Source organism: Petaurus breviceps, unplaced genomic scaffold (assembly GCF_028583685.1).
Source record: "Petaurus breviceps papuanus isolate PSGF00001 unplaced genomic scaffold, PetGlider_PUasm1.0 37, whole genome shotgun sequence".
NCBI lineage: Eukaryota > Metazoa > Chordata > Mammalia > Diprotodontia > Petauridae > Petaurus > Petaurus breviceps.
In genome coordinates this window covers 93,142,507-93,156,378 of record NW_027186296.1, presented here as the reverse complement: position 1 = coordinate 93,156,378, position 13,872 = coordinate 93,142,507, and positions in this window count along the sequence as shown.

Below are 13,872 nucleotides of genomic sequence, written 5' to 3'. Positions count from 1 at the left end.
CTAAGAGAAGATCTCATAGTTTAACAATGAAGAGATTATAGGTAGCATTGGATCAAAAGTTCAGTCAAGATATAGGGTTGTAAGTGATGTTATTAATGGGACTTAGAAGTTAGTGGCTGCTAAAGCAATGGATTCAGCTACTCTTGTGGTATTAAAAATGATAAGTAGGATGATTTCAGAAAAACCTGGAAGGGCTTGCATGAACTGTTGCAAAATGAAATGATCAGAATCAGGAGAATATTATATATTGTAAAAACAGTATTGTACAATGAACTGTGAATTACTTAGCTATTCTTTGCAATACAATAATCCAATTAAATCCCAGAGTACTCCTGGTAATATATACTCTGCCTCCAGAGAAAGAACTGATATTGTCTGAATACAGACTGAAGAATACTATTTTTTTTGCTTTCTCCATTTCTTTCTTTCATTTATACATTCTTGTCTTCCTGTACGAAATTACTACTATGTAGTTTTTATATTACAAAAATACTACTAATTTACCATAATACTATGGAAATATTTCACATTATTGCACATATACAAACTATATATGATTGCTTACTACACCAGGAAGGGGTAAAGGGAGGGAGGTACGGAAGATTGGGCTTTGAACCTCAAAACTTTTTTAAAATGTTAAAAATAGTTTTAACGTGTAATTTTTTGTCTTTATTAATTTGTTTGCTTTTAGTTTACAAGATTCATTTCCACAATTCTTTGAGTTTCAAATTTTCTCTCCCTCCCCCCTTCCCACCATGGCAGCATACAATCAAATATAGTATCTGCAAATACTTTCACATTAGACATTAGTCAAGTTATAAAGAAGGATTATATCAGATGGAATGAACAGTGGGAAAGAGGAAACAAAACCAAACAAGAAAAAGAAAAATAGCAGGTAGTTTACTTCAATCTGGATTCAAGCTCAGTTCTTTCTCTGGATATAGACATCTCTCGCCATCATGAGACTTTTGGGGTTGACTTATAACTCTGAATTGCTGAGAAGAGTCCAGTCTATCAAAGTTGTTCATCACACATATGTTGTGTCTGTAATTGTGTGCAAATTTCTCCTGTCTCTACTCTTCTCACTCAGCATCAGTTTGTGTAAGCCTCTCAAGTTAAATATGAAGTCCATCTGTTCCTCGTTTCTCATAGCACAATAGTATTCCATTACATGCATATACCACAATTTGTTCAGTCATTCCCCAATTGAGATGACCCCCCTTAATTTCCAATTCTTTGCCACCACAAAAAGAGCTGCTATAAATATTTTTGTACATATGGGTCTATCTCCCACTTCTATGATCTCTTTGCGATACAACCCTGGAAGTGGTATTGCTGGGTCAAAGGGTATGAAATTATTTATAGCCCTTTGGGCATAATTCCAGATTGCTCTACAGAATGGTTGGATGACTTCACAACTCCACCAGCAATGCATTACTGTTCTAGTTTGTCCACATCCTCTCCAGCATTTGCCATTTTCCTGTTTTGTCATCTTAGCCAATCAGACTGGTGAGATGTGGTTTTTGACTTGTTTTGATTTGCATTCCTCTAATCAATAGTGATTTAGAGCATTTGTTGCTTATAGATATCTTTAATTACTTCCTCTGAAAACTGCCTGTTCATATTCTTTGACCACTTATCAATTGGGGAATGACTTGTATTCTTATAGATTAAACTCAATTCTTTGTGTATTTTAGAAATGAGTCCTTTATCAGAGACATGGGTTGTAAAAACTCTTTCCCAATTTTCCACTTTCTTCCTAAACCTGGTTAGGTTGGCTTTGTTTGTACAGAAGCTTTTCAATTTACTGTAATCAAAATTATCCATTTTGCATTTTATAATGCTCTCTAATTCTTGTTTGGTCATAAAGACTTCCCCTCTTCACAAATATGACAGGTAAACTATTCCTTGTTTTCTGAGATTTGCTTACAGTATCAACCTTTATACCTAGATCATGCACCCATTTAGACTTGATTTGGTATATGGTGTTACATAATGCTCTATGCCCAGTTTCTGCCATATTATATTCCAGTTTTCCCAGCAGTTTTTGTCAAATAGTGAGTTCTTATCCCAAAACTGGGGTCTTTGGGTTTATCAAACAGTAGATTACTATAGTCATTGACTGCTGAGTCTCGTGTACCCAATCTATTACATTGATCCACTACTCTATTCCTCAGCCAGTACCAGGTAGTTTTGATGACTGCTGCTTTATAGTACAGATTAAAATCTGGTATAGCTAGTCCACCACATCCCTAGCATTTCTTTTCATTAATTCCCTTGATATTCTGGACCTTTTGTTCTTCCAAATGAATTTTGTTACTATTTTTGCTAGCTCTATAAAGTAGCTTTTTTGGTAAATTGATTGGTATGGCACTAAATATATAATTTAATTTAGGTAAAATTGTCATTTTTATTCTATTAGCTCGACCCAACCATGAGCAATTGATGTCTTTCCAATTAGTTAGATCTGACTTTATTTGTGCGAAAAGTGTTTTGTAGTAGTGTTCATATAGGTCCTTGGTTTGTTTTGGCAGGTAGATCCCCAAATATTTTATAATGTCTACAGTAACTTTACATGGAATCTCTCTTCATATCTCTTGCTGTTGAATTTAATTAGAATTATACAGCAATGCCTAGGATTTATGTGGGTTTATTTTATATCCTGCAAATTTGCCAAATTTATTTATTGTCTCAAGCAGTTTTTTAATTGATTCCCTAGGATTCTCTAAGTATATCATCATATCATTGCAAAGAGTGATAGCTTGGTCTCTTCTTTGCCTAATTTGATTCCTTTGATTTCTTTTTCTTTAATTGCTACTGCTAACATATCTTGTACCAGATTGAATAAGAAGGGTGGTAGTGGATATCATTGTTTCACCACTGATCTTATTGGAAATGCTTCTAGCTTATCCCCGTTACATGTAATACTTGCTGATGGCTTTAAATAGATGTTACCTATTATTTTAAGGAAGGCTTCATTTATTCCTATACCTTCTAGTGTTTTTAATAGGAATGGATGTTGTATTTTGTCAAAAGCCTTTTCTGCATCTATTGAGATAATCATGTGGTTTCTGCTAGTTTTATTGTTGATATGATCAATTATACTGATCATTTTCCTAATATTAAACCATCCTTGCATTCCTGGGATAAATCCTACCTGATCCAAGTGTATTATTCTTGTGATAAGTTGCTGTAGTCTTTTTGCTAATATTTTATTTAAAAATTTTACATCTATATTTATGAAGGAAATTAGTCTATAATTTTCTTTCTCTGTTTCATCTCTTCCTGTTTTAGTATCTGTACCATATTCATGTCATAAAAAGAATTTGGTAGGACTTCATTAATTTTCCCAAATAGTTTGTGGATTATTGAAATCAATTGTTCTTTAAATGTTTGATCGAATTCACTAGTAAATCCATCTGGCCCTGGAGATTTTTTCCTAGGGAGTTTGCTGATGGCTTGTTTGATTTCTTTTTCTGAGATGGGGTAATTTAAGTAACTTACTTCCTCTTCAGTTAATCTGGGCAACTTATATTTTTTAAATATTCATCTATTTCGCTAATATTGTCAAATTTATGTGCATACAATTGGGCAAAATAATTCCTAATTATTGCTTTAATTTCCTCTTCTTTGATGGTAGATTAACCCTTTTCATTTTTTATACTCATAATTTGTTTTTCTTCTTTCTTTTTTATCATATTGACTAAGTGTCTATCAATTTTATTGATTTTTTCATAAAACCCGCTCTTAGTTTTATTCATTAATTCAGTAGTTTTCTTAATTTCAATTTTTTAAATCTCTCCTTTGGTTTTCAGTATATCTAATTTAGTGTTTAATTGCAGATTTTCAGTTTGTTCTTTTTCTAGTTTTTTCAGTTGCATGCCCAATTCATTGACCTCCCTTTTCTCTAATTTATCCATGTATGCACTCAGGGATGTAAAACTTCCCCTAAGAACTGCCTTTACTGCATCCCACAAATTTTGGTATGTTGTCTCATTATTGTCATTCTCTCGAATGAAGTTACTGATTGTTTCTATGATTTCTTGTTTGACCCATGCATTCTTTAGGATTAAATTGTTTAGTTTCCAGTTAGTTTTTGGTCTGTCTTTCCATGGTCCTTTATTGCATTTATTTTTATTGTATCATGATCTGAGAATGATGCATTTAATATTTCTGCCTTTCTGCACTGAATTGTGAGCTTTTTATGTCCTAGTACATGGTCTATTTTTGTGTATATGCCATGTACCACTGAGAAGGAATATTTCTTTTTATCCCCATTCAGTTTTCTCCAGAGATCTATCATACCTACCCTCTCTAAAGTTTTATTCACCTCCTTAACTTCTTTATTATTTTTTAAGCAATTGGGGTTAAGTAACTTGCTCAAGGTTACATGGCCAGGTGTTTCTGGGTGGGTGCTAAGTGTCTGAGCCTGGGATTCGATCCCCAGGTCATCCCGACACACAAGTGCTCTTACTTGCTGTGCTACCTGGCCGCCCCTCCCACCTCCTTAACTTCTTTCTTGTTTATTTTGAGGTTGGATTTGTCAAGTTCAGAGAGGGGGAGGTTAACATCCCCTACTAGTATAGTTTGCTATCCATTTCTTCCTCTAACTCCCTTAACTTCTCATTAAAGAATTTGGATTCTATACCACTTGGTGAGTATATGTTAAGTAATGATATTGGCTCATTCTCGATGGTGCCTTTAGCAGGATATCGTTTCCTTCCTTATCTCTTTTAATTAGATCAATTTTTGCTTTTGCCTTATCTGAGATAAGGATTGCTACCCCTGCTTTTTTTTTTGCTTTATCTGAGGCATGATATATTTTACTCCAGCCTTTTACCTTTACCCTGTGTGTATCCCCTGTTTCAGATGTGTTTCTTGTAAACATCATATTGTACAATTATGTTTTTTAATCCATTCTGCTATCTGCCTCTGTTTTATGGGAGAGTTCATTCCATTCATGTTCATAGCTATGATTACTATCTGTTTCTTTCTCTCCATGCTATTCCTTCCCCTGTTTATGCTTATATTTTTTCTCCCCTTCTCCCTTCCCCTCCTCAATAGTTTTCCTTTTGACCACTGCCTGCCTCAGTATTCCCTTCTTATCAGTCCCCCTCCCTTTTCCTCCCCTTCCCCCTTATTTCTTCCCTTCCTTCTAACCACCTCTGCCTTTTGTAGCCCTTTCCCCCTCCTACTTCCCGTAGGATATTTTTATACTTAATGTAGTATGTTATTTCTTCTTCACACCAAGAGTGACAGGAACAAATCTCATGTAAAGCTCCTCTCTCTCCCCTCTTTCCCTCTATTATGATACATTCTGTGTCTCTTCTCCATAGAGTCCTATGCTTAACGGGTTGTGTTATTCCCTCCTTGCACCAGAACCAATGAGGGAAAAGCTCATATAATACTCCCCTCTCTCTCCTTTTTCCCTCCATTATTTTTTTTATACCTCTTTGTGTGGCACAATTTACCCTTTTCCACTTCATTCATTCCTCTTCCTCCATTGCAGTCCCTTTGTAGCCCTTAATAACGTTTTTTTAATTGTCATTTTGTGTAATTTGTACTCATACCATCTACTTGTCTATAAACAGTTTACTCTTATTAAATAACAGGGTGTGTGTGTGTGTGTGTGTGTGTGTTTTCCTTGTGTATATTTCTATGTCTCTATTGCTTCTCATAATTGGAAGTTGAATTTTCCATTGAGCTCTGGCTTTTTCATCAGGAAGGTCTGGAAATCTGTTATATCATTGAATGACCATCTCCTTGCCTGGAAGAATATGTTAAGTTTCGCTGGGTAGGTAGGTGATCTTTGGTTGTAACCCAAGCCTTTTTGCCTTTTGAAAAATTGTATTCCACTGCCTCTGATCTTTCAGTGTAGAGGCTGCCAAATCCTGTGAGACCCTCACTGTGGTTCCTCAATATTTGAATTGTTTCTTTCTGGCCACTTAACGCATTTTCTCTTTTACCTGGTAGTTCTGGAGTTTGACCACATTTCGAGGACTTTTCAATTTGGGATCTCTTTCAGGAGGTGTCCAGTGGATTCTCTTGATTTCTATTTTACCCTCAGGTTCTAGTATCTCAGGGCAGTTTTCCTTGATGAACTCTTGGAGGATGTTGTCCAGGCTCACTTTGTCATCATGATTTTCCAGTAGGCCTATGATTCTCAGATTATCTCTCCTGAATCTGTTTTCCAGGTCAGTTATTTTTCAATTGAGACATTTTACCTCTTTTTCTAATTTTTCATTCTTGATGTTTTGTTTGACTAATTCAAACTATGGTTTGAACTATGGTTCCTCATAGAGTTATTTGCTTCAATTTGGTTGATTCCAGTTTTTAGTAAATTATTTTCCTTGGTTAGTTTTTGGAGCTTCTTTTCCATATCACACATTTTTCTTTTTAAGGAGCTGTTTTCTTCATTGTGATGTTTTTCTAATTTTGCAATTTTGATTTTAAAAGAATTATTCATTTTGTCTTCCATCTCTCTCATTTGGTTTTCAAAGTTCCTTTTGAGCTCATCTAGGAAAGCTTTCTGTGACTGAGACCAGTTCTCTTTTGATGCTTCAGCTGTGGGTGTGAAGTCAACACTGTCTCTCTCTGAATTTGGTTCCTCCCTCTGATGGTAGTAGGACTACAGAGTGTTTGTCTTTTCAGTTTGCTTTCTACCCATTTTGAGGCAGGGCCCTATTCATGCACTTCCTTTAGGGTTCCCAAGCCTTTACTGTTTAGGGTTTTGCCTGGGGCAATAATTACTATGTTTTCAGGGTCAGAGAGGGGGGGTTGGAGCAGCCGGGGGTCACTCTGCCATTCTGGTCCCTGGAGGTCCATATAGGGGCTTTTTAAATTTCTGGGCTATGGATTGGTAGTCCCTGGAGTATTTGCTACCCTTGCCAAGGGCCCTGCATTTGATTCTTACCTTGCTTTGTCCAGTCCCAGCCCTTCATTGATAGGACTGGTAATGGCCCTTGTGGTTGGTGAGACAACTTGCTGCCATGTTAATCAGGCCTCATCCTGCCTGCCTCTCTCTGTGTGCCCTTAATGTGCTATTTTGAGAAAAAAAAATATTTTTTTAAAAAGGAGTGAATTCATCAAGTATAAACAACTTTTTTTTCCCCCTAGAACTTTGGTGATGAGAGGACAGAAAGATAGTAGCAGTTTGGTTAGGGGATAGAAAGATCAAATGATACTTTTTTTTTTTGCTTTTCAGAGGGCAGTTGGGGTTAAGTGACTTACCCAAGGTCACACAGCTAGTTTTTGTGTTAAGTGTCTAAGGCCAGATTTGAACTCAGGTCCTCCTGACTCCAGGGCTGGTGCTGTATTCACTGCACCACCTAGCTGCCCCTTCCTTCCTTTCTTTTTTTTTAAGGAAGTGACAGACCTAAGCATATGTAGAGGAAGAGAGGGATGCACCAGAGAAATTGAAGATGAGAGAGAAAGGAAGGGGATTATCAGCAGAAGAAGATCTTAGAAGAGATGAGAGAATGAACTCACGTGCCAAAGTGGAAAAGTTGGCTATGGTGAGGAAAAAGGTCAGTTCTTCTTCAGGAACAATGATGGAAAGGTATTCAATATGGAGGACAATCCATCCTTATTTCAGCCTTATAGCTTTTGTAGGGACCCCATTTCTCCCTACAATTCTAGTGGATCAAGATTCATATAAGAAATTTTTTTTGAATAGCCCTTATTACAGTAACTTTATAACTAAGTGATGACAATTTACCAGCCTACATGATTTTTCTACAACTCAATGAAAACACTCTCAGGAAATATTCAAACAATTAAATGATTAAACTTCCTTCTTATTAACCTAGTATTAAAGCTTAATAATTTTAGGTGGTGGAAATTAGTTTGACTTGATACTAACTTAATCTAGAATACATTTTTTCTTAACAATAATATGAAAGAAACCATTCATGAGAGAAAGGAATTGGATAATAATAGAAAAGGTGTCTAGGTGATATACCTCTGGAATAAAAAGTAAAGATGATGCTGAAATAGAATTCAACAAAATTTTAGAAAAGCTCAAGGGGGATATTATCTGGAAGGCAAGTGGTGGAGAAGAATTTTGAAAATATTCCATTTGGAAATGACTATATAAATATAAAATATTGCTATGTATATAATATCACTTTGTTTCTAGTTGTTTGCTACAACAAAAATAGCTACTATAAATATCTCTGTACAGATGAATAGTTTGTCCTATTTTTTTATTCCTTGGTCATAGAAATCTAATAGTGATAGTGCTGAGTCAACAAGTTTGTACTATTTCGTGGCTTTTGAAATATCTGAACTACTCCAAAATGTCTAGACAGGTATCTAAAAGCTGGAATTCAAATCCTAAACAAAATGTTCAGAAAGGATTCCACTTATTGTATTTATTTATAAACCACATAAATAGATCTTCATGGAGAAGGGGTTCATAGCTGCTGGGGAAGTGATATTTTCTGAAGTATCTCTAGAAAGCCAGTAATTTTACCTCAAAATTCTGATGTTAACCTTAAGGAACATAAAAAAATGCATCTTTTGTTTTTCATCAGAGTTTATATAGGTGTGTGTGTTTGTGTGTGTGTGTGTGTGTGTGTGTGTGTGTGTACCACAACCTCCTTTTTTATATTTAAGTAGGTATTATTTGGTAAAAACCCTATTTACCACTAATAGCTATTCTAGATAGCTTGGAAAAAGTCACACACACATACATACAAAACAAAATTGAAAAAAATACTTTGTTTACATATCCCACAAAAATTCACATTGATTATGTTGATTTTGAATTTCTTTTTCTCTAGTAGGGGGACTACCAAAAGAGAGAGAAAATGAATTCAGTCCATTGAAAATATATTTTGATTTAAAAAAAGTGAAATTGTGGTTCTTCATTGTTTTAGGTTTGTAGTAAAACAAAAAAAGTAGAGAGGGATAGAATCTCAGAATTACAAGAGATTCTGAAAGTTGCAAAGTTAATCCCATACCTGACCAAAAATACCCTTTAGAATGTCAATCAATTTATTAATAAGAATTTTTGAGTTCCTCTTATATGGCAGATACTAGCATAGGTTCTAGAGATACAAAGACAAAGCAAAGTAGTTGGCACAGAGGATGGAACACTGGGTCTTAAGTTGGGAAGACCTAAGTTCAAATCCTGGTCTAGATACTAGCTGTGTGAACTTGGGCATGTCACATTACCTCTATCTGCCTCCATTTCTTCAAAGTTATAAAAATTCTGTTCTAAAACAATTGTGAAATGGATAAAATAATAACATCTACCTCCAAATTTGCAGTGAGAATCAAATGAGAATCTATGTGTAAATTGCTTAACAGAGTATGTGGTATATAGCAAATGATTAATAATTGCCCATAACATTCCTTCCTTCCATATTTTTTACCCAGGAAAGACAAACATGGTCATATATACATACATACATACATATGTATATATATATGTAGATACAAGAACTTTTTTGACCATGAATGCCCTTGCAACTGGAGGTATAAGGAAAGATCTCATGCTGGAGATATTACTTGAATTGAATCTTCAATGAAATTAGAGGTCCTAAAAGGAAGAGATGGGATAAAAGGTAAACGTAGGGCTCTCATTCCAGGTGTGGGGGACACAGAGTACAATGTCATGGAGATAAAATATGCAGTGCTATCTATGAAAAATAGTAAGAGGTCAGCATGGGTCAAACTTAAAGTTTGTGAAGGGGAGTTATGTACTTCATACGTGTAACATTGTGTAAATTTGTTTATGTAATAATGATTACATGTCAAATGCTGGAAAATTAATTAGTGACCACACCATGAAGAGTTTTGAATACCAAATTGAAGGATTTACACAAGAATGCCATTCAGAAGAATTTACATTTTTTATTAGAGGTAATAGGGAGCCATTAGAGTTTATTGAATAGGGCAATGATCTGGTCAGATCTATGCTTTAAGGAAATCATTTGGCTGCTATGTGACTGATTACAGATCAGAGAAATGAAGTAGATAGCCCAATTAAAAACTTATTGCACTATACATGCAAGAGTTGATAAGGGATCATACTAATGTGTTAGATGTAAAAGTGGTGATTAGAGACACCTGGGAGAGATGTTGTAGAGGTAAAAAGCAGGATGTGTACTTGGTACTGATTGGATATATAGGGTAAGACAAGTTGAAGGATCTAAGGTGACTCTGAGGTTGTTAATCTGTATTACTGGAAGGTTTATGATTCCATTTTCAATAAGAAGAAAGTTGATAAAAGGTATGGATTGGAGGAAATAAAGAAATGATGTTTCAAATTATTTATTTATTTTTAGTTTGCATCATTCACTTTCAAAAAATTTTGAGTTCTAAATTTTCTCCCCTTCCACCTTTTTCCTCCTCCCAAAAATGGTGTGCAATCTGAAAAAGGCTCTACATAGACTTTCATATTCAACATATTTTTATATTAGTAATGTTGTAAAGAAGAATTATAACCAATGGGAGGAACCACCAGAAAGAAGATATAAAAAAAAGTTAGAGAGAATGCAAATAGTATGCTTCCATCTGCTTCCAAACTCCATAGTTCTTTTTTCTGGACAAGGAATGTATTTTTTATTATGACTCTTTTGGAGTTGTCTTAAATCTTTGCATTGTTGAGAAGAGCTAAGTCCACCAAAGATAGTCATCAAACATTGTTGCTGATACTGTGTAGTGTTCTCTTGCTTTTGCTTACTTCGCTCAGCATCAGTTCATATAAGTCTTTCCAGATTTTTCTGGAGTCTGCCTGTTCATCATTTCTTATGGAACATTAATATTCCATTACATTCATATACTACAGCTTGTTCAAACATTCCTCAATTGAGGGGCATCCCCTCAATTTCAATTCTTGCCCACCATAAAAAGAGCTGCTATAAATATTTTTGTACATGTGGGTCTTTTTCCTATTTTTATGATCTTTTTGAGATGCAGGCCTAGAAGCAGTACTGCTTAATAAAATTATTGTTTTTAATTATTGAGGATTATGTGCCAGGCACTATGATAAATTCTGGGGATGGAAAAAAATATTAAACAAGATGGTCCTTGTCTTCAAGGAGCTAGCATTCTAATGGGAGAAGAAGATACATGTAAGATAGTATTGGTGGATAGGGAAAAATGTTTTGGGGAAAGAAATCAATTATGATATAGATAAATTTGTCAGCAAGTCCTTTCTGAGAATATCAGTGTTGATTTGATTATTTTATTAGAAATAACTACGGAAAGGGAGCAGAGGCAGACAAATGCAGTGTTCTTAAGTCATGCTGGAAAGAGAAAGAACTGATAAATAGAAGTGCATATAGACTAGTTTTACATTTCTTTACTCTTTTAAAATAGTATTTTATATTTTCCAATTACTTGTTAAGATAGTTTTCAACATTCACTTTTATAAGATTTTGAGTTCCAAATTTTTTACTTCATCCCTCCCCAAGACACCAAGCAATCTGATTCAGTTTATTCAAGTACAATCATATTAAACATATTTCCACATTATTCATTTTCTGAAAAAGATCAAAACAAAAGGGGAAAAGCACAAGAGGAAAAAAAAATAACATACCTCAATCTGAACTCAAACTGCATTTTTTTCTCTGGGTGTGAATAGCATTTTCCATCATGAGTCTTTTGGAATTCTTTTAGATCATTGTATTGCTGAGAAGAGCAATGTTTCTCAAAGTTGGTCATTGCACAATGTTGCTGTTACCTTGTAAAATGTTCTCCTGGTTCTGCTCACTTCACTCAGCATCAGTTCATGTAAGTCTCTCCAGATTTAAAAAAAAATCTGCCTGTTCATCGCTTCTTAATAATTTTATATTTGTATACCTAATTGTGTCTAACAACAGCCATCTCTAGGGTGGAAGGGGGAAGGGAAGAAAAGGGGGAAAAAGAAATTTACATGATGATTATATTATATATTTAAAAAGAATAGTAAGTTGAACATAATAGATTTGCATTTCAATTGTGCAATCGTCTTGTTTTCTTATACTTTTTAAATGGAAATGTTTGTTTTATTCCATAAATAAAAATTTTTAAAAAGAAAGAAAAGAAAGTTCACCAATCAGAAGCTCAGGGACACAAGGCAGGTTGGTGGAATGCTGGGTGAGAGATAGAAAAGTAAGAAGTTACATTTTGGACTTGGAGTTTGAGGTGCCTATTTGGATATATAATTCAAAATGTCCAATAAGTAGTTAGTAATGCAAGATTGGTTCTCAAGAAAGAGACGAGGGTTTTATATAAAGCAAAATATAGCTATGAGAGTCATTAGCATTGAGATGATAATTAAATTATGGGAACTGGTGTGGTCACTATAGGTGAGAACTAAGTATAGAGCCTTGGGAAATAATCATAGTTAGGGTATAATATATGAACAATGATCCAGAAAAGGAGTCTGAGAGGAGGTGGTCAGGTAGGCGGAGAGCAAAAAAAAGTATTGTTAAAAACACCTGGAAAGGAGGCAATAGCCAGGAAAAGAGGTTAAATAAAAGTGTCAGTTGTTACAGAGAGATTAGATAGGATAAGAACTAAAGAGAAGCAACTAGATTTGGCAATTAAGAGAAAATAAAGCCTCAAATACTTATTAATTGTACATCCCTGAGCAAGTCATTTAAACCCAACTGCCTCAAAAAATAAAGAAAAGAAAAAGGAGATCATTGGAAACTTTGTAGAGAGCAGTTTCCATTTAGTTATAAGCCAGTCTGCAAAAGGATGAAAACTAAAAAGAAAGGAATTAGAATTACAAGTGTTTACAGAATTTTGTAGGAACTTGACTGAGGATGTGAGAAGAGATATCAGACAGTATCCAACAAGTGATTAACCTGCCTTTGCTTAAAGACCTCCAGAAATTGAGAGCCCAATGTCTCTCAAGGCAGTACATTCTATTTTGTGAGAGTTCAATTCATTTGGAAGCCCCAGTTGATAAATGATTAAAGGCAGAGTGACTTGTGTTCTTATAGATTTGACTCAGAGGCCTTTAACAGAGACACTGGTTGTAAAAAATCTTTTCACAATTTCCCACTTCCCTCTTAATCTTGGTTATATTGACTTTGTTTGTACAGAAGTTTTTCAATTTAATGTAATCTAGATTATCCATTTTGCATTTTATAGTGCCCTTTAACTCTTGTTTGGTCATAAAGTCTTTCCTTCTCCATAAATCTGACAGCTAAAGTATTCCTTGCTTTCCCAGATTGCTTACAATATCAGACTTTATACAGAGATCATGCACCCATTTGGATTTGATTTTGGTATACAGTGTTAGATAATGGTCTATGTCCAGTTTCTGCCATACTTTATTATAGTTTTCCCAGCAGTTTTTGTCAAATAGTGAGTTCTTATCCCCAAAGCTGGGGTCTTTGGGTTTATCAAACAGTAGATTACTATAGTCATTGACTGCTGAGTCTCTTGTACCAAATCTATTCCATTAATCCAGTACTCTGTTCCTCAACCAGTCCTAAGTAGTTTTGATAACTGCTGCTGTATAATAGAGATTAAAATCTGGTATGGCTAGGTTACCTTCCATAGCATTTCTTTCCATTAATTCCATTGATATTTTGGACCTTTTGCTCTTCCAAATGAATTTTGTTAGTATTTTTTTTCCTGCTCTACAGAGTAATTTTTTGGTAGATTGATCGGTATGGCACTAAATATGTAATTTATATTAGGTAAAATTGTCATTTTTATTATATTAGCTCGACCCAGCCACAAGCAATTGGTGTTTTTCCAATTAGTTAAATCTGACTTTATTTGTGTGAAAATTGTTTTGTAGTTGTGTTTACATATGTCTTGGGTTTGTTTTGGCAGGTAGATCCCAAATATTTTATAATGTCTACAGTAACTTTAAATGGGATTTCTTTTTTGATCTCTTGCTGTTGGATTTGATTAGAGATA